Source organism: Homarus americanus, unplaced genomic scaffold, assembly GCF_018991925.1.
Source record: "Homarus americanus isolate GMGI-L3 unplaced genomic scaffold, GMGI_Hamer_2.0 scaffold9438, whole genome shotgun sequence".
Taxonomy (NCBI): Eukaryota; Metazoa; Arthropoda; class Malacostraca; order Decapoda; family Nephropidae; genus Homarus; species Homarus americanus.
In genome coordinates, this window is record NW_024719071.1 from 1 (window position 1) to 16,767 (window position 16,767).

The 16,767-nt window shown below is 40.6% G+C and overlaps 2 non-coding genes and 1 pseudogene across 2 annotated transcripts; 2 read left to right on the plus strand and 1 right to left on the minus strand.

Annotated features, from left to right (window-relative positions):
• Nucleotides 1-30: 30 nt before the first annotated feature.
• On the minus strand, nt 31-203 carry LOC121859907 (annotated as a pseudogene).
• A 4,264-nt stretch (nt 204-4,467) lies between these two features.
• On the plus strand, nt 4,468-4,630 carry LOC121859906. Its single transcript, XR_006087776.1, has one exon. It is a non-coding gene; the product is annotated as a U1 spliceosomal RNA (small nuclear RNA).
• A 9,525-nt stretch (nt 4,631-14,155) lies between these two features.
• LOC121859908 lies at nt 14,156-14,271 on the plus strand. The gene has a single exon (XR_006087777.1). It is a non-coding gene; the product is annotated as a U5 spliceosomal RNA (small nuclear RNA).
• Nucleotides 14,272-16,767: the final 2,496 nt, after the last annotated feature.

The window sequence follows — 16,767 nt, forward strand, 5'->3', positions numbered from 1 at the left end:
TGTAATATATTTGCTTTAATTTCTCCCCATGGGGAGTGGACCGATCCCGGAGATACTGCAATACCGGGCCGATCCGCGGCAAAGGTGGAGCAAGCCCCTAGCACTTCGCCATGATCCAAAAATCAGTTTAATATCGAAGATCCCACATTAGGATCGTATCAGATATTAAGCTGATAAGAACAGATTTTATTTAAAAGAATGATACATTGTTTTTTATTTACAATAGTTTGGGTATTCCAGTAATTTGTGACAATTGGCTGACTATCTATTACATTTTATACATAGTGTTCCTATTCCACTAACTAGAACCTATTCTTTCTTCTATCTTGACTTTGGGTTTATTTCACCCTACATACTGTCTAGCCCCTGAGGTATGTTCTATATAAATCATTCTCGACCAGCGAATGGCATCACTTACACACACTTTCCTGAAAAGGCGCAGGTATCCCTTTGATGCCAGTCTCTTCATCAGCTTCTCGTTCTCCGGGTCGTATGCTCCCAGGGGTCCCACTATGAATGCAGCCACCTTCACCTGCTGGTATTGTCTTCTCATCTCTGCTGCTAGTTCTGCATACTTTTCTTCTTTCCTCAGTCTTGCTTCTTTAAATGCCTCTTGTCCATTCTCGAATGGGCAGGTGACGTCGATCAGGATCACTTCTCGGTTCCTTTCAATCACCAGGTGTGGACGTCCATTGTCTGCTGCTCCTGGTACTCGTTCATTCGCCGACATGATCTTCCAATGTCGACCTACTGCGGCTTTTCGTACTCTATCCACCAGGGCATTATGTCGCTTTTGCATGGCTCGAGAGTGTATCATGCAGTGGTTTACTACATGTGGGAGCGTTTCTTCTTTATTGCACCGACGACATCTCCGATCCCTATTCTGGCCTCGCTTCGCTCCATTGACGGGGAGTAGGTTCAGTCTTGCTCGGTGTATGAAACGCCAGTCTGCGAAGGTTGTATACGCTCCATTTCGAACAAATGCTGATGATGCTCTCTCTTGTGCTATGAGCTTCATCACTTTCCCTTGGTCAGGCTTATTCTGCAGAACTTCATCTCTCATCTGTCGTCGCTGGCTCCGGATGGTTTTGGCTACCTTCCTTCTATCTTTTTCTTCAATGATGGAGTCCGTGCATTTTATCTTGATGTTGTCTCCTCCCTCTGCTATCCAGGAAACCCCCATTCGGCCTGAGGCACACCTGGCTCTAGACCAGATGGTTTGGTGGTCTCCTCCTCGCGTTTGCATCTCTCCCTGTGTTAAGTACATGCATGCGTCGGTTATGCTTGGCTCCTGTCGTGTTCTCATTGTTGCCACTCGCCGGCATTCTTCTCTGGCTATTTCCCTGACGTCAGGATCCGGTGACGTGAGTAATTTATATGCGGTATCCACCAGGAAAATGTCAGAGTCTTCTGCCGCGAGTGGGACACCACACGCTCCAGCTTTACTGCTTCCGTACAAGTACTCATTCGACGCTCTTGACGGTAGATGTAGCGTGTGTTTAAGCATTGTCTTCATTTCGTTGTCCAGGTGTGCCCAGTCTGTTTTCCTCAGTTGCCAAGTCCTCATTGCATGCGCTCCTGCCGGGAACATGAATGTCTTGACTGCATCTATTCTCTGCCACGGTGCTAGCTTGCTTGTCAGTATTTTGGTCCCGAGTTGCATTAGTTCCTCTACTGTTTGGATGTTTGGCAGAAGATGGAACCAAACTGGTCGTCCCAAGAAGAGCGTTGCTTCGCCATCGCTCTTCCATTGAATGGGCGTTTCTCCAACGTAGAACTGTGTCTGGCGCATTCCTCGAGGTCTTCGTCCGGACAGGTGCAATGATGAGCTTTTCCTAGGATTTAGGTCCAGTCCCATCCTACTGCATTGTTCTGTTGCTATGTAGAGGAGTTGCTGTAGATTATCTTGCTGTTTTGTAATGATGGTTATATCGTCTGCATATGCTAAGCATGGGTGCTTGTGTTGTTGGTTCAGTATCATTCCTTCGGCCGCGATTTTCCGCAACAGTGGTTCGACTGCTATATTGAACAGGAGACCACTTATTGGGCACCCCTGTTGCACACCGCATTGCACTGGTATCTCTTCTGTTTCTCCTTCCTTTGTTAGGATTCTTGTCGTCTTGCCACTGATGATGTCTCCTGCTACTGTTTCAAAATCCCGTCCCACCCCTATACGGTTGAGCGCTCTTTTAATGAGGTCCAGTGACACTGAGCCAAATGCATTGGTCAAGTCGAGTGCTGCTATGCAGGTATCGCAATTGTTCCGTCGTGCATTGTCCATGTGATGTTGAAGTATGTAGTTGTGTTCCATCACCCCATCACTTGGCATGAATCCTTTTTGTGCAGCGCACAGTACCTCGTTGTCAACGAGCCACCTTCTGAGTCGTGCTGTGAGGCATCCCGTGTACACCTTGTATATTGTGCGGCTCAGTGTTATAGGCCTCCAATTTGAAACGACTTCTGGGTTACCCCTTTTTTGGGGACAAGTATTGTTCTGTATCGTTTCTAGGAGTCTGGTATTCTCTTGGATCTGAGACACACGTTGAATATGGCTGCCATAACTCGGCAGCTTGGGTCAGCCTTTCTCCAGTTCTCATATGATATTCTGTCTTCACCTGGTGACGAATTCTCTGCTGCTGCTAGTTTTGTAAATACTTCCTTCGAAAGGGTTGCATTCCTGGTTCAGCAGCCTGAAGCGAAGTCACACCTGGTCATGTGTTATGTTTATTTTTCCTTGCTTATTTCACATCTTGCGCCGTTCCCTTCGGCAATTAGCCGTATTGCTCGGCGACGGTTGTATTTGTACAGCCTCTGGATCTGTTTGCAATCATTGACATGGGTGATTTTCCTGGTCGTGTTTGCAGGAAAATCACCGATGTCAATGATTGCAAACAGATCCAGAGGCTGTACAAATACAACCGTCGCCGAGCAATACGGCTAATTGCTGATGGGAACGGCGCAAGATGTGAAATAAGCAAGGAGAGAATAGAGGAACACTTCCAACACATGATGGTTGAAAAGGATTGTGACCTAAATACCGTGGAGCACATTCCCGAACCGCCAGACGACAGACCAGAGATGGAAATGCAGCCCTTCACAGAGAAGGAAGTATGTACTACACTTTGATCTTAGCCAAAAGGCCGAGAAGCGATGACGATTGCTGTGTTGCAATCAAAGCAATGCACATTACACAATAACCTTACTTTAGTTTTAAATTGGTGCAACAAGAATTTATCTCGAGTTCTGTTTGCAGATAAACAGTCAAACTCCTTATGCATCAACACTAGTAATCTATAATAACAAAAACCGTAATTATATTACCAATTATTATACTATTCTTTACACTTCATTGTTATATTACCATTTAAAATTTTTAGTTTTCCTTAATCTTAAAAAAAATCACTTTTGTTCGTTATTTCTTTCTTTCATTCTTTCTTTCTTTTTTCTTTATGAACATTATTGACCAGTGTTAGTGAAGGAAGAAACTGGCATGTTTGAGGGACAGACTGAAGGACGCATACCCTACACTGTACTCTCCCCATGAAGAGATACGCCCGTTGCCAATGTTTTTTAACTATGATACCAACAATACACCCGCTGTTTTTGTTATTTTATTTTTTACATAGAAGCTGGAAAACTAATTTCCGTTGCATTATGAAAAGTATAAATTGCACTAAAAATGATAGTGCCTAAATGATTGAGACAATTACTTTATGAACCGTGTATGCCAACCTTCATGAAAAAATGAAACTCCGCCCAGAGAAGTAGTTCCTGAAGTATTTGTAAAATGCTTACACAAGTATAAATATTTATTGCATATAATTGTAGAAAATTTGGAATTGTATCAATTTCTAGTTTGGTTATTAGTCAATTTTCCAATAAAATGATTCTGGGCTATATTGATCTCATTACTATGCCAAATAAAGTATTTCCACAATGTTCAGTTTTATATTAGGAGGGATAGCACTCACTGGATAGCAAGTTCCTCATAATTAATAGATAAAGTACATAAGCAATATCCCAAACGACTTAATTGTGAGAGGAAGAAACTTCAGGATCAATTTGCTACAGAAGAAAACTTGGCTTACCTCTATACAAACTTATCCTGGCAAATCAATCTAAAGTTGATGGTTGAGATACTATTAATTACTTTATTTTGGATCTAATGGGAAATCATATTGAATTAGACACAAGAAAAACGCGAAAAAATTATCAATAGTTAAAATTTTCTAACCCAGTATGTTTGTGTTTTGATGGAAATGAATAGTTTATAAAGCCAAACTTGTTTATTTCCATCATATGCCTCTCACTTTTAATGTGACAATTTTTATTTTAGCATATTACGAATTATATAAAAAGTTATCATATAATTGGTTTATAAATTTAAATAAATAACATAAGAGAGATGGTTCAGCACAATGATAGTCAGTCAAGTTAGGTTTGGGTTTAGGATGAACAATTCAGGGCATACTTACCTGGCACAGGAGATACCGTGATCACGAAGACGGTTTTCCCAGGGCGAGGCTCACCATTGCACTCCGGTGATGCTGACCCTTGCGATTAACCCAAATGTGGTTAACTCGAGTGCGCAATTTTTGTTAGCGGGGGACTGCGTTCGCGCTATCCCCCTTACACAATTCATAAGGGATTACATAAGAAATATAAGGTACAACGGCGTATTTTTACAGCTTAACAAGGTCTCTGTTAATAAATAGTACTTGATTTATGCTTAAGGTCAGCAAAGAATTTTTTTTCTACGCTACTTTTATATGATTTATATTTTGACAATTACGTGTGAATGAAAGATTTTCAAACTCTCTAATTGATGCCTAGTAACTCATAATATTGAAAGAAGTTGGGTTTTTTTTAATAGTCTGTATCACACTCAACAGTCACTCACTGTCACAGCAATGAAAGAAATCTATCATGATCTTGTTTACCAACACCTGATACACTGTCACACAGTATGGGGGGGGGGGGCCTCTAGCTCTTCAAAAACATAATCTCTGGTTACTGCACAAAAGAGAGTTGTACGGACAATGACCTACTTGAAAAAAAAACAGATCACACAAATAAAAAATTAGCTATATTGAAAATTTTTAAATTCGAAGATGTTAACACCTACTGCTGTGCCCCTTTGTTTACAAATCTATCAATCACTTTTCATTCGCCTCTACCGCCGTGGACTTCCCCGAGTGTTGATGTTGTCGTCCACACCTTCCCTGGTCGTAAATCCACCCAACTGCGGTATATGCTCAAACTTAACTGCCTTGAGCAGATTAATGATGTCGCCTCCTCTCTTAAGACCTCCCACCCTCCTATCCTCGTCTACTGTGATGGGTCTGTTACCACGCTGGGCAGCGCTGGGACAGCTGTGTGGATTCCTGAGCGCCAGGCCTGCAGGAAAATCAGGGTCCACGACTGGGCCTCCTCCACTGATGCTGAAAGCATAGCCATCCTCGCGGGCATTCATGAGGTGGCGACCTACTGTATGCTCGCACTGAACGCTGGAACCTCCTTATAATCAGTGACAGCACTTCGACGCTAGCGAGGCTCAAATTAGCCTCCCCCTCCTCCCCTGCCGCCCAACACACCCTAGCCGCCGTCGCCGGGCTAGAACAAACTGATGACATCCGTGTCAAGTTTATTTAGATCCCGTCACTTATAGGAATAACTGCCTGTGACACTGTAGGTCGGCTTGCCAAAGAAGCTACACAAGAAGAAGATATTGAAGCCGCTCTCGCCCTCTCCTTGAGTCATCTCAAATCTCGCATACACGCCACACAACGAGAGGCATTCGATGAAAATTGGACACACCTGAAGCAACGGGGTAGCGTCACACTATGCCACTATGACGCTGTAACCGGTGACGACAACCGCCACTACAAAGAGTATCAATCCCTGACTCGATCTCAACAGATTATGTACATGAGACTGCACCTAGGGTACAGGTACCTATGGGAGTACATTGGCAACCCTGAGCCTGGCCGCACTGTTTGTAAACTTTGTGGCCAACCCGACTCTCACACCCTCTCTCACTACATCCTCACTTGCCCTATGACCACCTCCTACAGGTCCCTAGCTGTTACCAACACCTCTTCCCTCCCTGACCAGATATCCCTCCTCCTAGTGACAGGCCTGGCACTTGACATTATTAGGGACCTGCCACGCTTTGCCATAAACAGATGAAATGTACCGGGAACTTTCCCCCCACGCACTCATCATTCTCTCACTTTATGTAACTTGACAAAACCTATGACCCTTCAGGCTTTTACCCCCTTAATGCACGAGTCATAAAGGCAAGTATGAACTTTGCATATTTCCCAGATGGGCGCTGTAAATGCTTCTGCGCTTCACCTTGCACAGGATGTAAGGGGGTGCCCAATAAACTATCCCCCTCGGGGGCAAATCTGAATCTATCAATCACTTGCTTGACAATAATTATTTCCAGTTCCGGTATAATCAGAGATACAACTTAAGGCACCCAGAGCTACTCCTCCATAAAATATCACGGTGTGAAGGTGTGGAACAACTTACCCCCACACATCCGAGCAAAGCCTACGCTCCCTTCCTTTAAATCATCTCTTAAAAAAAATCTATTGTCTAAGTATTAATATTTCTTGTAACACCTACTATATTTACAGTACCTGCTTTTATTGTACCATCAAAACCGTTTTATCGGAAATTATCATGAAAATAGATAAGTAATTACCATTGCAATAAACATAATTGCCAACGAGACATAATCATGTTCTGTCCTCTTGTTCAACCTTATTACTGTACAACCCAATTGTAGTTGGGTAGGAGACGCTAATTTTCAGCAAATCAGCTCAGCTGGGGCGCCTGTGGGTAGAGCTGTACCGCTCTTGCCTCGCAAGCCAGTTGTCACGGGTTCGATTCCCGGGTCGGTGGAAATTTGTTCCGACACACTTGCCAGCTTCCCTTGGTCCTTGTTCACCTGGCAGCAAAGTAGGTACCTGCTATAAATCGAAAGTTGCGAATTCGTATTCAGGGAAAGTTGTTTGAGCTTCCAATAACTTGCTTTGACATAAACCACTGACTCTTCAGGCTTCTACGCCCTTGACTCTTCAGGCTTCTACGCCCTTAACTCATGAGACATATTCCTCCTACACCGTCTTCCACCTTCTTGAGCCAATGGCTCTCTTCTCTCCATCCCATCATCATCATCAACCATGAACTTAGCATGCTTCCCTGTTGGGCGCTGTAAACGCTTCTGCGCTTCACCTTAAACAAGGATGTAAGGGGGTGTCCAATAAAAAAAAAAAAAAAACAGCTCAGCTGCGCCTTTCGCGTCACACTTAGAGGTCACGGTGATTGGCTAAGATGTAGGCACATAGGCAGGCTCTTTTTGGTGTAATATGCCTCTATAATGGCTTTTTGGCAGGAATATTGTCTAAACTAGATTCTCATAGATTTTCTCTAAAACATGACAATTTACATGGCACTGTTACAGAAGCATTTTTTTCCTATGTTTTTTTGTTTTTTTTTACGTTATCAAACTTGACTTGAAGCCTGTAGATAAGGATGAAGGGCTAATATTTGTTGCTGGGTTTTTGTTGGAAGTACTTTGGAAGTATTGGGGCGGGGGGGGAGGGGGTTAGGTGGACGTAAATGAGGGGAAAGTTTGAAGGAAATTAGGAGAGTTAAAGTATCCGGGCTCAACTAGACATGCTGTATTTTAAAATTCTTTATTGATCTTTTATACTAATAATTTAAGTTGTAGCTCGCTAGCTTTTGACTTTTCTTCTCGTTCATGTTTTGATATAACAGTAGATAGTATTTCAAGCGCTATAATAATTATTTAATGTTTTTTTTTTTGTTTTTTTTTTTAAGATTTATTGGACTGCTACTCCTGCGGACCTGAAGTTACCAGTTTCATACAGGCGTAATAGTGGTAGGTATGATTGATTGATTGATACGTTTATTGAGATACAAAAAAACATTAATACATCTCAAAGGGATGAAGTGACATAAGTCATCCTCACCCCAGTCCAGGAATGTCCCTCTCAGGACTCACATAAATCCCTAATATTTCATATAATTAGTTATAATACATAGTTATATTCTAGATGCAAAATTTCTATATTTCTTTAATATTTCATCTATTTTCCCATTTCCAAACATCCACTCTATTTGCTTGGGGACATTATTTATATGGGCATTTCTATATACATTAAGCAATGGGCATTCCAGTATATAATGTGGCAGGGTATGGGATCTGGATGTTCTACAAACTCTACATTCTTTATCCTGTTCACTTCTCTCAGCTCCAAGTTCCCAATAATATTTATATCCTAATCTTAACCTCATATACACTGAATCTTTCCACCTACTCCTATCTTTCCCATATGTAAATTTTGTGTTCATGAGAACATGATGGTAATGTTTCATTGTTTCACTTTTCTCGTATATTTCATTCCTTTTGAAATTATCTTCTATTGATTGTATTTTCCGTAATTTGCTCCTTAATTGCTTCAAGGTTTTAGTACATATTATGTCGATCTCGGCCTTTTCCGTGGCTCTTTTTGCTATTATATCTACTGCTTCATTAAGACCAATCCCCACATGTGAAGGAACCCATACAAATTGAACATTATGGCCATTTTTCCTTATTGTATTTACTAATTTTCTACATGAACCAATAATGTGTCCAAAGACTGGACTCCCACTGTTCAAAGAATCCAAAGCTGCCCTACTATCAACAAAAAATATGCATCTTTATACCTCTTTACAACATTTTCCAATCCTACTAACATTGCATATAACTCAGCTTGTGTTGATGAAATAAAACTGCTCAACCGAAGTCCAATTTTGATGTCATCATTTCCTTGTTCTGTGTACTGTCTTATAAGGATCCCACACCCTGCCCTGCCACTTGACATAACTGAACCGTCACAATATACATGCAATGTGTTTATTTTAGGCAAATTACTAATCTTATTCCCATATAAAGCCCTTAACTGTCCTGGTTCATGTAATGATTTCTTCATTGTGAGAGGCACTATGTCTAACTCTACTTCTCGTTCTTCCCAGGGTGGATTCTTACAACTCTTCTGAACAGCTGTACACCAGTCTGCCAGATTACATTTTTTAATAATATTTACTAATCCATTCATGTATCCTCTCTTGCCTTGCCTGCAGAAGGTCCTTTTATCTTTTAAACCATCATTTATATCTTGTACAAATTTACCCCCACTGTTCCCTCTCATTAATCGAACTGCTGCAACTGTATTAATTTCATTGACCCTCTGTGAAATGCTCTGTAACCCTAGTTCCATTTTCATTATCTCAATCATTGCATTCTTTTGACACCCTAAAATTATTCTCATTGCTTCATTTTGCATGATCTCAAGCTTCCGTAGCCTTCCTTCACCAGTACAAGAGAGGCCAGGTGCTGCATAGTCTATAAGTGATCTGATGGTAGAAATATACATCATTCTCAGTATGGGTACCCCAGCACCTTTACCACAACATGCTAGTGCCTTTAAGGGCTGTAATCTTGCTCTACATTGAGTGAGGACATGATATATTTCTGCCTCTTTACTTTCACTAGTAAAGCCAATATACATTCCTAAATATTTATACTTTGACACTTTCTCTACAATTTTTCCATTTAGAAAAACGGATTCAGTTCCTCTTCCTTTACATTCACACTTGGTTTTTTCTTCATTGATAACTAAGCCCATCTTTTGAGAAAGAACACTAAAATTATTTAATGCAATCTGCAAATTTTTTACAGAGTTTCCTTGAAATAAGATGTCATCTGCATAAATGATGGTTACAACTCCTTTGGGATATTTGTGTGAGGCTATCTTGTTCATTAACACATTAAATAACATTGGACTCAATACTCCCCCTTGGGGAGTGCCTAGTTCAAGTGCTCTTTCCTCAGACAAACATCCCTGATACCATACACAGATTCTCCTTCCATGCAAGTAGTCACCTATCCAGTGTAACAACTTTCCTGATACCCCTAGAGCAGCCAGTTCATTCATAACTACTTCACTGTGAGCTTTATCAAATGCTCCTTGTAAATCCACAAAAACTCTACATCTGTCTGCATCATTTGATAAACATTTTATAACACAGTCTGAAGTACATTTCCCTTCCAAAAAACCAAATAAATTACAAGATAGATTTTCCCCGACAATATATACAAGCCTATTTAATAATACTCTCTCCATCATCTTGGAAAAACAAGATGTTAAAGACACTGGCCTGTATCCACCAGTTGCCTTAGGGAAAGGAATAACTATCGCTTTCTTCCATTCTGTTGGTAATCTACCCTCTGCATAGCTCATGTTGAATAAATCTAATGATGGACTATTTTCCATACCAACTAAGCAGTTCAAAATTTCATATGTCACACCATCTTCGCCTGGTGCTGTAGATTTTCCTTTTTTAACAGCATTTAATAACTCATCTTTAGTAATATCTACACATGTTACATCACAAATATTTAGAGCTGATGAAATAAATCTTTTTCTTTCATTTTGCCACTCATCTAATGCTTCTATTGTCCTGTTAGGCAGGGAGGCAACACTTGCTGCTTTAGCCCATTTGTCAACCAGTTTATTAGCTTCTTCCTCTGGATGAGGATGGCTAATAAAATTACTCCTTTTTCCTCTAATTTTGTTAATATCCTGCCATATTTCTTTGAGATTTTTACTCTCCCCAATGTGCTGTGCAAAATCTTGCCAATATTTCTCCCTTGCCTCCTTCCTAGCCTGCCCACATATTTTGGCTATATCCATGAAGATTTCCCTATCTTCTTCTCTTCTACCATTCTTTACCCAATCTTTATGTGCTGCCCTTAACATTTGTGTCCATCCCTTCAACATTTTGTCATTGGTATAGCAGTGTTTCCTAGCCCCATGTCTCTTATCATTTATTTTTTTCTGTGTTGACTAAGTTAAATATCTTTCTATCTCCCCAACTAAGTCATTATAAAAGCTATCCATACAGACTGGTGTATAATTTCTGTACCATTTCTCTATATTTTGAGTAAACACTTGAGTGTCATCCTTGTTTAGTTTCAATCTCTTCCTCCTATATCTCACCTGTCTCTTCCCTAATGGTAATTGAACATATACAACAAAATGGTCACTGACTAGCTCCCTTATTATCTCACATTCTCCCTGGACTCCATGACTGCTTATCATGCAAGCATAGTCTAACCTTCCTCCTTTAATATGAGTCACTTCCTTATTTCCTAACAAGTAAGCATCTGGGTGATCTTGTAAAAATTGCCAAAATTTTATACCATTACTATTAATTCTCCCCATTGTTTCGAGTCTTGGATGTCGAGCATTAAAATCTCCTACAGCCAAAGTTGAGTCCAAAAACATGCAATCTGGTAAGAAGTTGAGGTCAAAACAGCCTCCAGAAATATACAAATTTGCTATGTTCAATTCTCCTTCCTTCAAATATAACTTTATACAGACACTTTCTATTCCTTGTACTCTACTCGGGCTTCCAACTAGTTCTGCTGGTATGGAATTCTTAATGTATGTTGAGACCCCTCTTATACCTTCACCCGAATAGAGATGAAATCCCTTATATCCAGACAGTTTAAGCAGGTCGCCTTTCCTGTCCCCAGTCTCTTGAAGGGTAATTATATCAATATTATTTTTAAGGGTAAAGTAATGTACATCTGTCACTCTATTTTGTAGACCATTAACATTCCAGGACATTATCTTAAGGCTAGCTAGATCCAGGATTAATATTTACACGTTTTATATCCTTTCCAATCAGATTCTTTAAGAAGGCCCAATCCTCCTGCACAGATTCCCATTTCCTCAAAAGTTTTTCTTTATCAGCATCTTTACACTTTACCAACACCTTTTTAAAACTTTCAGTTGTTGCTCCCTGCACTACACAATCCTTTATTTTCCTCTCCTTCCCTTTAATACTTATTTTAAGCACTGAATTTTTCAAAGGCTTGAACTCTTCACTTTCCTCTTTCCCTTTTAATTCTACATTATTCACAGCTTTGTTTTCCCTTTCTTTATTTATCACTGTATCAAGTCTTTTCTCTATCACTTCTATTTTCTGACCTAACTTTTGCAAAAGCTGAAACATCTTAAGCACCTCTTCTCCCAGAATTTCTTGCACAGTTTTATCACTAACCTGGAGGGCTGCACCACTACTCTCACTTGCTACTTGTTTATTACTCTGTTTGTTCCTGGCATCAACAACGCTTCCGGCCGCAAGCGCAGTCCTTATCCTTCTTGAATCTTCATGCCAGGCATTCTCAGGAATCACTGTCTGTGTGTTCTCCTGCTGTCTTGTCACTGTCAGACCACAGCGTACTTCCTCAGTGTTCTCTGAATAATTCCTTTGTTGGTCACTTCTCATACGTGGCCTCATCTCGCATGCAATTGAACTAGCATTGTGAGTTTTACCACAATTACAACAACAAGGCTTCACCTTCTCTCCTGCTTTGATCTTGTCCTTACAGTTGCTAGATTCGTGCCTCTTCCCACAGAATCTACAACGTGGGTCCAGTTGACAGCTCCAGGCCTTATGTCCCCATCTGCAACACTTGAGACACATTATTGGTCCCTCCACATATAGTGCCACCTTCCTATACCCTGCTCCTGTGATGAACACTTTCTCTGGAACCTTTCCTCTCATTAGAGCAATAATCTGGCTTCTCTCTTCGCCCCTTATTAAATGCCTCTTGACCCAAACAAATCTTTCGTCATCCAATAAGTATTCTGGATCTAGTATTACAGGGTACCTGAAGATTATTACCTTTGTAAGTAGTATGTCGCTCTCCTCTGGCAAAACCATCAGTAATCCCTTGTACCCAACAGTTGTCAACATTTCCACAGCCTCCATGGTCCCCACTGTAAGATAAGGCTTGTGTGTGCCTTCTTTCAAAAGAGGCTCAAAGGTGCGATGCTCCCGTCCTAGTTGTACTGCCCATTTTAATTTTTCAAGGAAGGTCATCGGGCATGACTGTGGAAAAATTAATCTCTTCCTGACACGACCAACTTCACCTTGTGTGTGTTCTTGTCTGCTTCCTTCAAATTCCATACTTTGCTCTGTTCTTGATCCATTCTCCACTATCTCCTTTCTGTTATTTCCATTATTATTACCACCCACACACGTTTTTTGTCCTAGATGTTTTTATCTCTTCTCCTCTCTCACTTCTTTGCTTTCACTGTCCTCTTGCCAGCTTGTCTCCCTCATTCTTTTAGAAATTTCTTTCTTATTCACTACCTCTTGTTGTAGCTGTATTTTCTCACTTTCGAACTTCCCTTGTGCTTCATCACTCGTATTAGACTCATCACTACTCAACTCAAGGTCTTCAAGAACTTCGTCCAATACTATCTTTTCTTTACTCTTCCATGTAGAGTTCTTAAGTGAAAATTCACTTTCCATGGGGCAATGTTGACATCCCACAACACCCAGCCAGGAGTGATGGGACCCCGAGCAGTTATTTTCGTAAGGTAAACAGTAAGTTCCCAACACCAAAGTTGCTTGCCGATACTTATCTTATCCTCAGGTCCTTATACACAAGTAGGTGTCTATATATGCTTCAGATAATGTAATAGGCTCGAAAAGATCCCAAATTTGGGAGCTAGCGCTCACAGCTGTGTTTACCGGACCAAAAAAAATGGCCGCTGTAGTGGTAGGTAGACATGAGAGACCGGTGGTTATCACCATTGAAATAACTTATATTACATAAGAATAAAAGCATTTCTATAATCAAGATCCAGGTTTATTTTCATTATATTAGATTACTATTAATTATGACTAAACGGTTGCACAATGAGGGCCATATTATAAAACAGAACATTTATGAACTAAGTTATGCCCTTAAAGACCTTAGTTGAAGCGCAGTCATAACATTGTAACAATAACATTCTCGTTGATTTGCTATATTTGTTCAGATTTAAAGGAATTATGTAAATTAAATCCTCTTAAAGAAAATCCACATTAAGTAATACCACTTTTGACTGCCAATCACGGTAGTCTTAAATGTTACGAAGGACTTGTAAATCTTATTTTAAAACTCTTCTAGACACTGGACAATAAAACCTTTAATGTCTTTCTTGACTGGAACTACAACTCCAAGTATGTTCTAAGTTAATGTTTGTTGGGGTCTTGAACAACTTTGCGACCATAGCTCTGGTTTCCCTTCAAAACGCATAAATCTTTCGCCTTTTACTAAAGATTTCCGTGGGGGGGAACAACTCAATGAGTCTTAATTAATTTTTTCTTAGCCCATTCACATGGGCTCACAAAACTATTTCAAATTAGCTGAAAATAATCATACAATGTCGTAATCAAGTGTATGTGATCTAATGTAGTAAAAAAAAAAAATCTATTCACATATACAACGTCCTGGATGGAACAATTATCCCGACTATTACATATCTAAATCAGGTTGGGAGAATACAGATCTGTCATAAAATTAATTTCATGCACTTATTAAAAATTGCTCTAGACTTCAAACAAACCAAGGGTACCTAGGGACAGCACTAGGATCCCGCTTCCTCTATCAAGAAATAAAAAATATTGAAATTGCATTGAAATCTGTAAACCTTTTGAGTTCCCTACTTGAAATATTTGTTCTCTAACCACTTCGGGAGAACGGAGTCCTCCGGAGAGACTCAGGTATTCCAAAATACCGCACAGGGTGTTCATGAAATTTGAATTGGTGAGAGAACACCCTTACTTTGCGTCAACTTAGAGATGTCTGATTACAGATGAAGCGTTCAAGATCCTTTGTGATTGATGTTGAAAGCTTCTATTGTATTTACTGTTAGTGAAATTGTCAATATAAGTCAGGGTAGAATCTACTTTAAGAATGAGGTATCATTGACGTCATCCCTAGAGATGCCAGTAATTGTTAACTGTGGCTGAAGTCACCCCCTTTTCATATATGAACATCACAGAATCTGATGTTCATGGTGAAATTGTTGTAAGGGTGTTAATTAAGAAATTAATTAATTATCCTGAAGGGGACTCTCACGCCACGTATCTCTGAAAATCTAACGGGTGTAACCTAATACTACTTGTCTAACGCTCCGGAACGTTCACCAGGGACTGCCATCTTGAACCTTGAAATCAATTTAATTCTGGTCTTCGATAGCTCAGTCACAGCGAAGTTTGAAAAAAGGATCTTAGGAAAGTAAAATGAGTTCGTAGTCTCATTTTCACGTAGTTGATTGATACGTTTATTGAGATAAAAAAAATTACATCTCAAAGGGATGAAGTGACTTAAGTCATCCGCCACCCCAGTCCAGGAATGTCCCTCTCAGGACTCACATAAATCCCTAATACAGATATATCTTGTATAGTACATAGTTATATTCCAGATGCAAAATTTCTATATTTCTTGAATATTTCATCTACTTTCCTATTTTTAAGCAATTCAATTTCAATTTCAATTGTTTATTCCTTGATAGAGGAAGCGGGATCCTAGTGCTGTCACTAGGTACCCCTGTACAATGACACCAGAATCATCTGGCAAGTGTGAAAAGTATATACAGTATAAATATTATAAAGGGGGCTTACTAAAGCCTAAGGAAGGAAGGATGTTCCTTTAACACATAATTAATATTATTTACAAAATATCTGGCCAGTATTGGGAGGATCATCGTGTCTCCGTCAGGGGGTCGTGGAGTGGTGGTCCAGCAGGCGTCACGGAAGCGTTGTGTGTGGGGACATCTTAGGAGGTAGTGGATAAGGGTGCGGCTGTCGGGTCTTCTGCATAACGCACAAGAGCGTTGCTCAGGGGATGTGGGGATACCAATCTCCCAAGCAAAGTCATACCCGATGATGATACGGGCAGCAATCACGTCCCCCTTCCGCGACCCTCTCCCGTAGACGTACGAGAAGTCAGGAAGTTTACGGAGGACATCGTACCATGTGGGCGGGGAGTCCAGGGGGATGGCTGCTTCCCGAGCTTCTCTCTGTTTGCGGCGGATTTGGGTCCTAATCTGTAAGAGTGTTCGAGGAACAACGTAGTCAGGTGTGGCCTTGTTGCAGCCAGTCTTGGCAAGGTCATCTGCTGCCTCATTCCCCAAGATACCGACATGACTAGGTATCCATAGGAATGTCACAGGACGGCCTTCATCCTGAAGTGTGGATGTTAACCCTCGTATTCGGAGGATGAGGTCCTTATTTTCCCCAGATCCAAATGCGATCCCGTCGAGAGCAGACCTGGAATCGCAGCAGACAAGCAAGGGGCAGAAACCATCTGCTTCTTCCTCAGCGAGAAGGGCAGCAAGGAGGGCTATTAGTTCAGCCTGAGTGGAGGATGCCCCGTCAGGAACTCTGAGAGACAGTTTGATAGACTCAGGGGCATGAGGACGGGAGATGTAGACACCAGCCCCGGCCCTACCTGTAGCGGGGTCAACAGAACCATCAGTGTAGAGGACGACCCTACCTGGGGACCAGTGAGCGATCCTGGAGAGGTGGTATTTGCAGAGAATAACAGGGTTCACCTGGGATTTCGGGATTCTTTTCCATTTTTTAATTCTTGTTTTATCGTTCTATATTAAATCTTTTCCTTCAATATATTTCTCGTTTAGTTTTTTTTTTATGTATTCAGTTTTACATTTGAAGATAATATTTGTTTTTCTGTCTTCAATTTTACTTTTTTTTAATTCCATCGACCGTTTATTTCTACGGTTTGATTATCTGATAATTAATGTGTAATTTTTAATCACGTTTTCAATTCTAATTAATGTTTAAATCTCTCGTCTTCTTCTGCATGTTTTCTCTGGT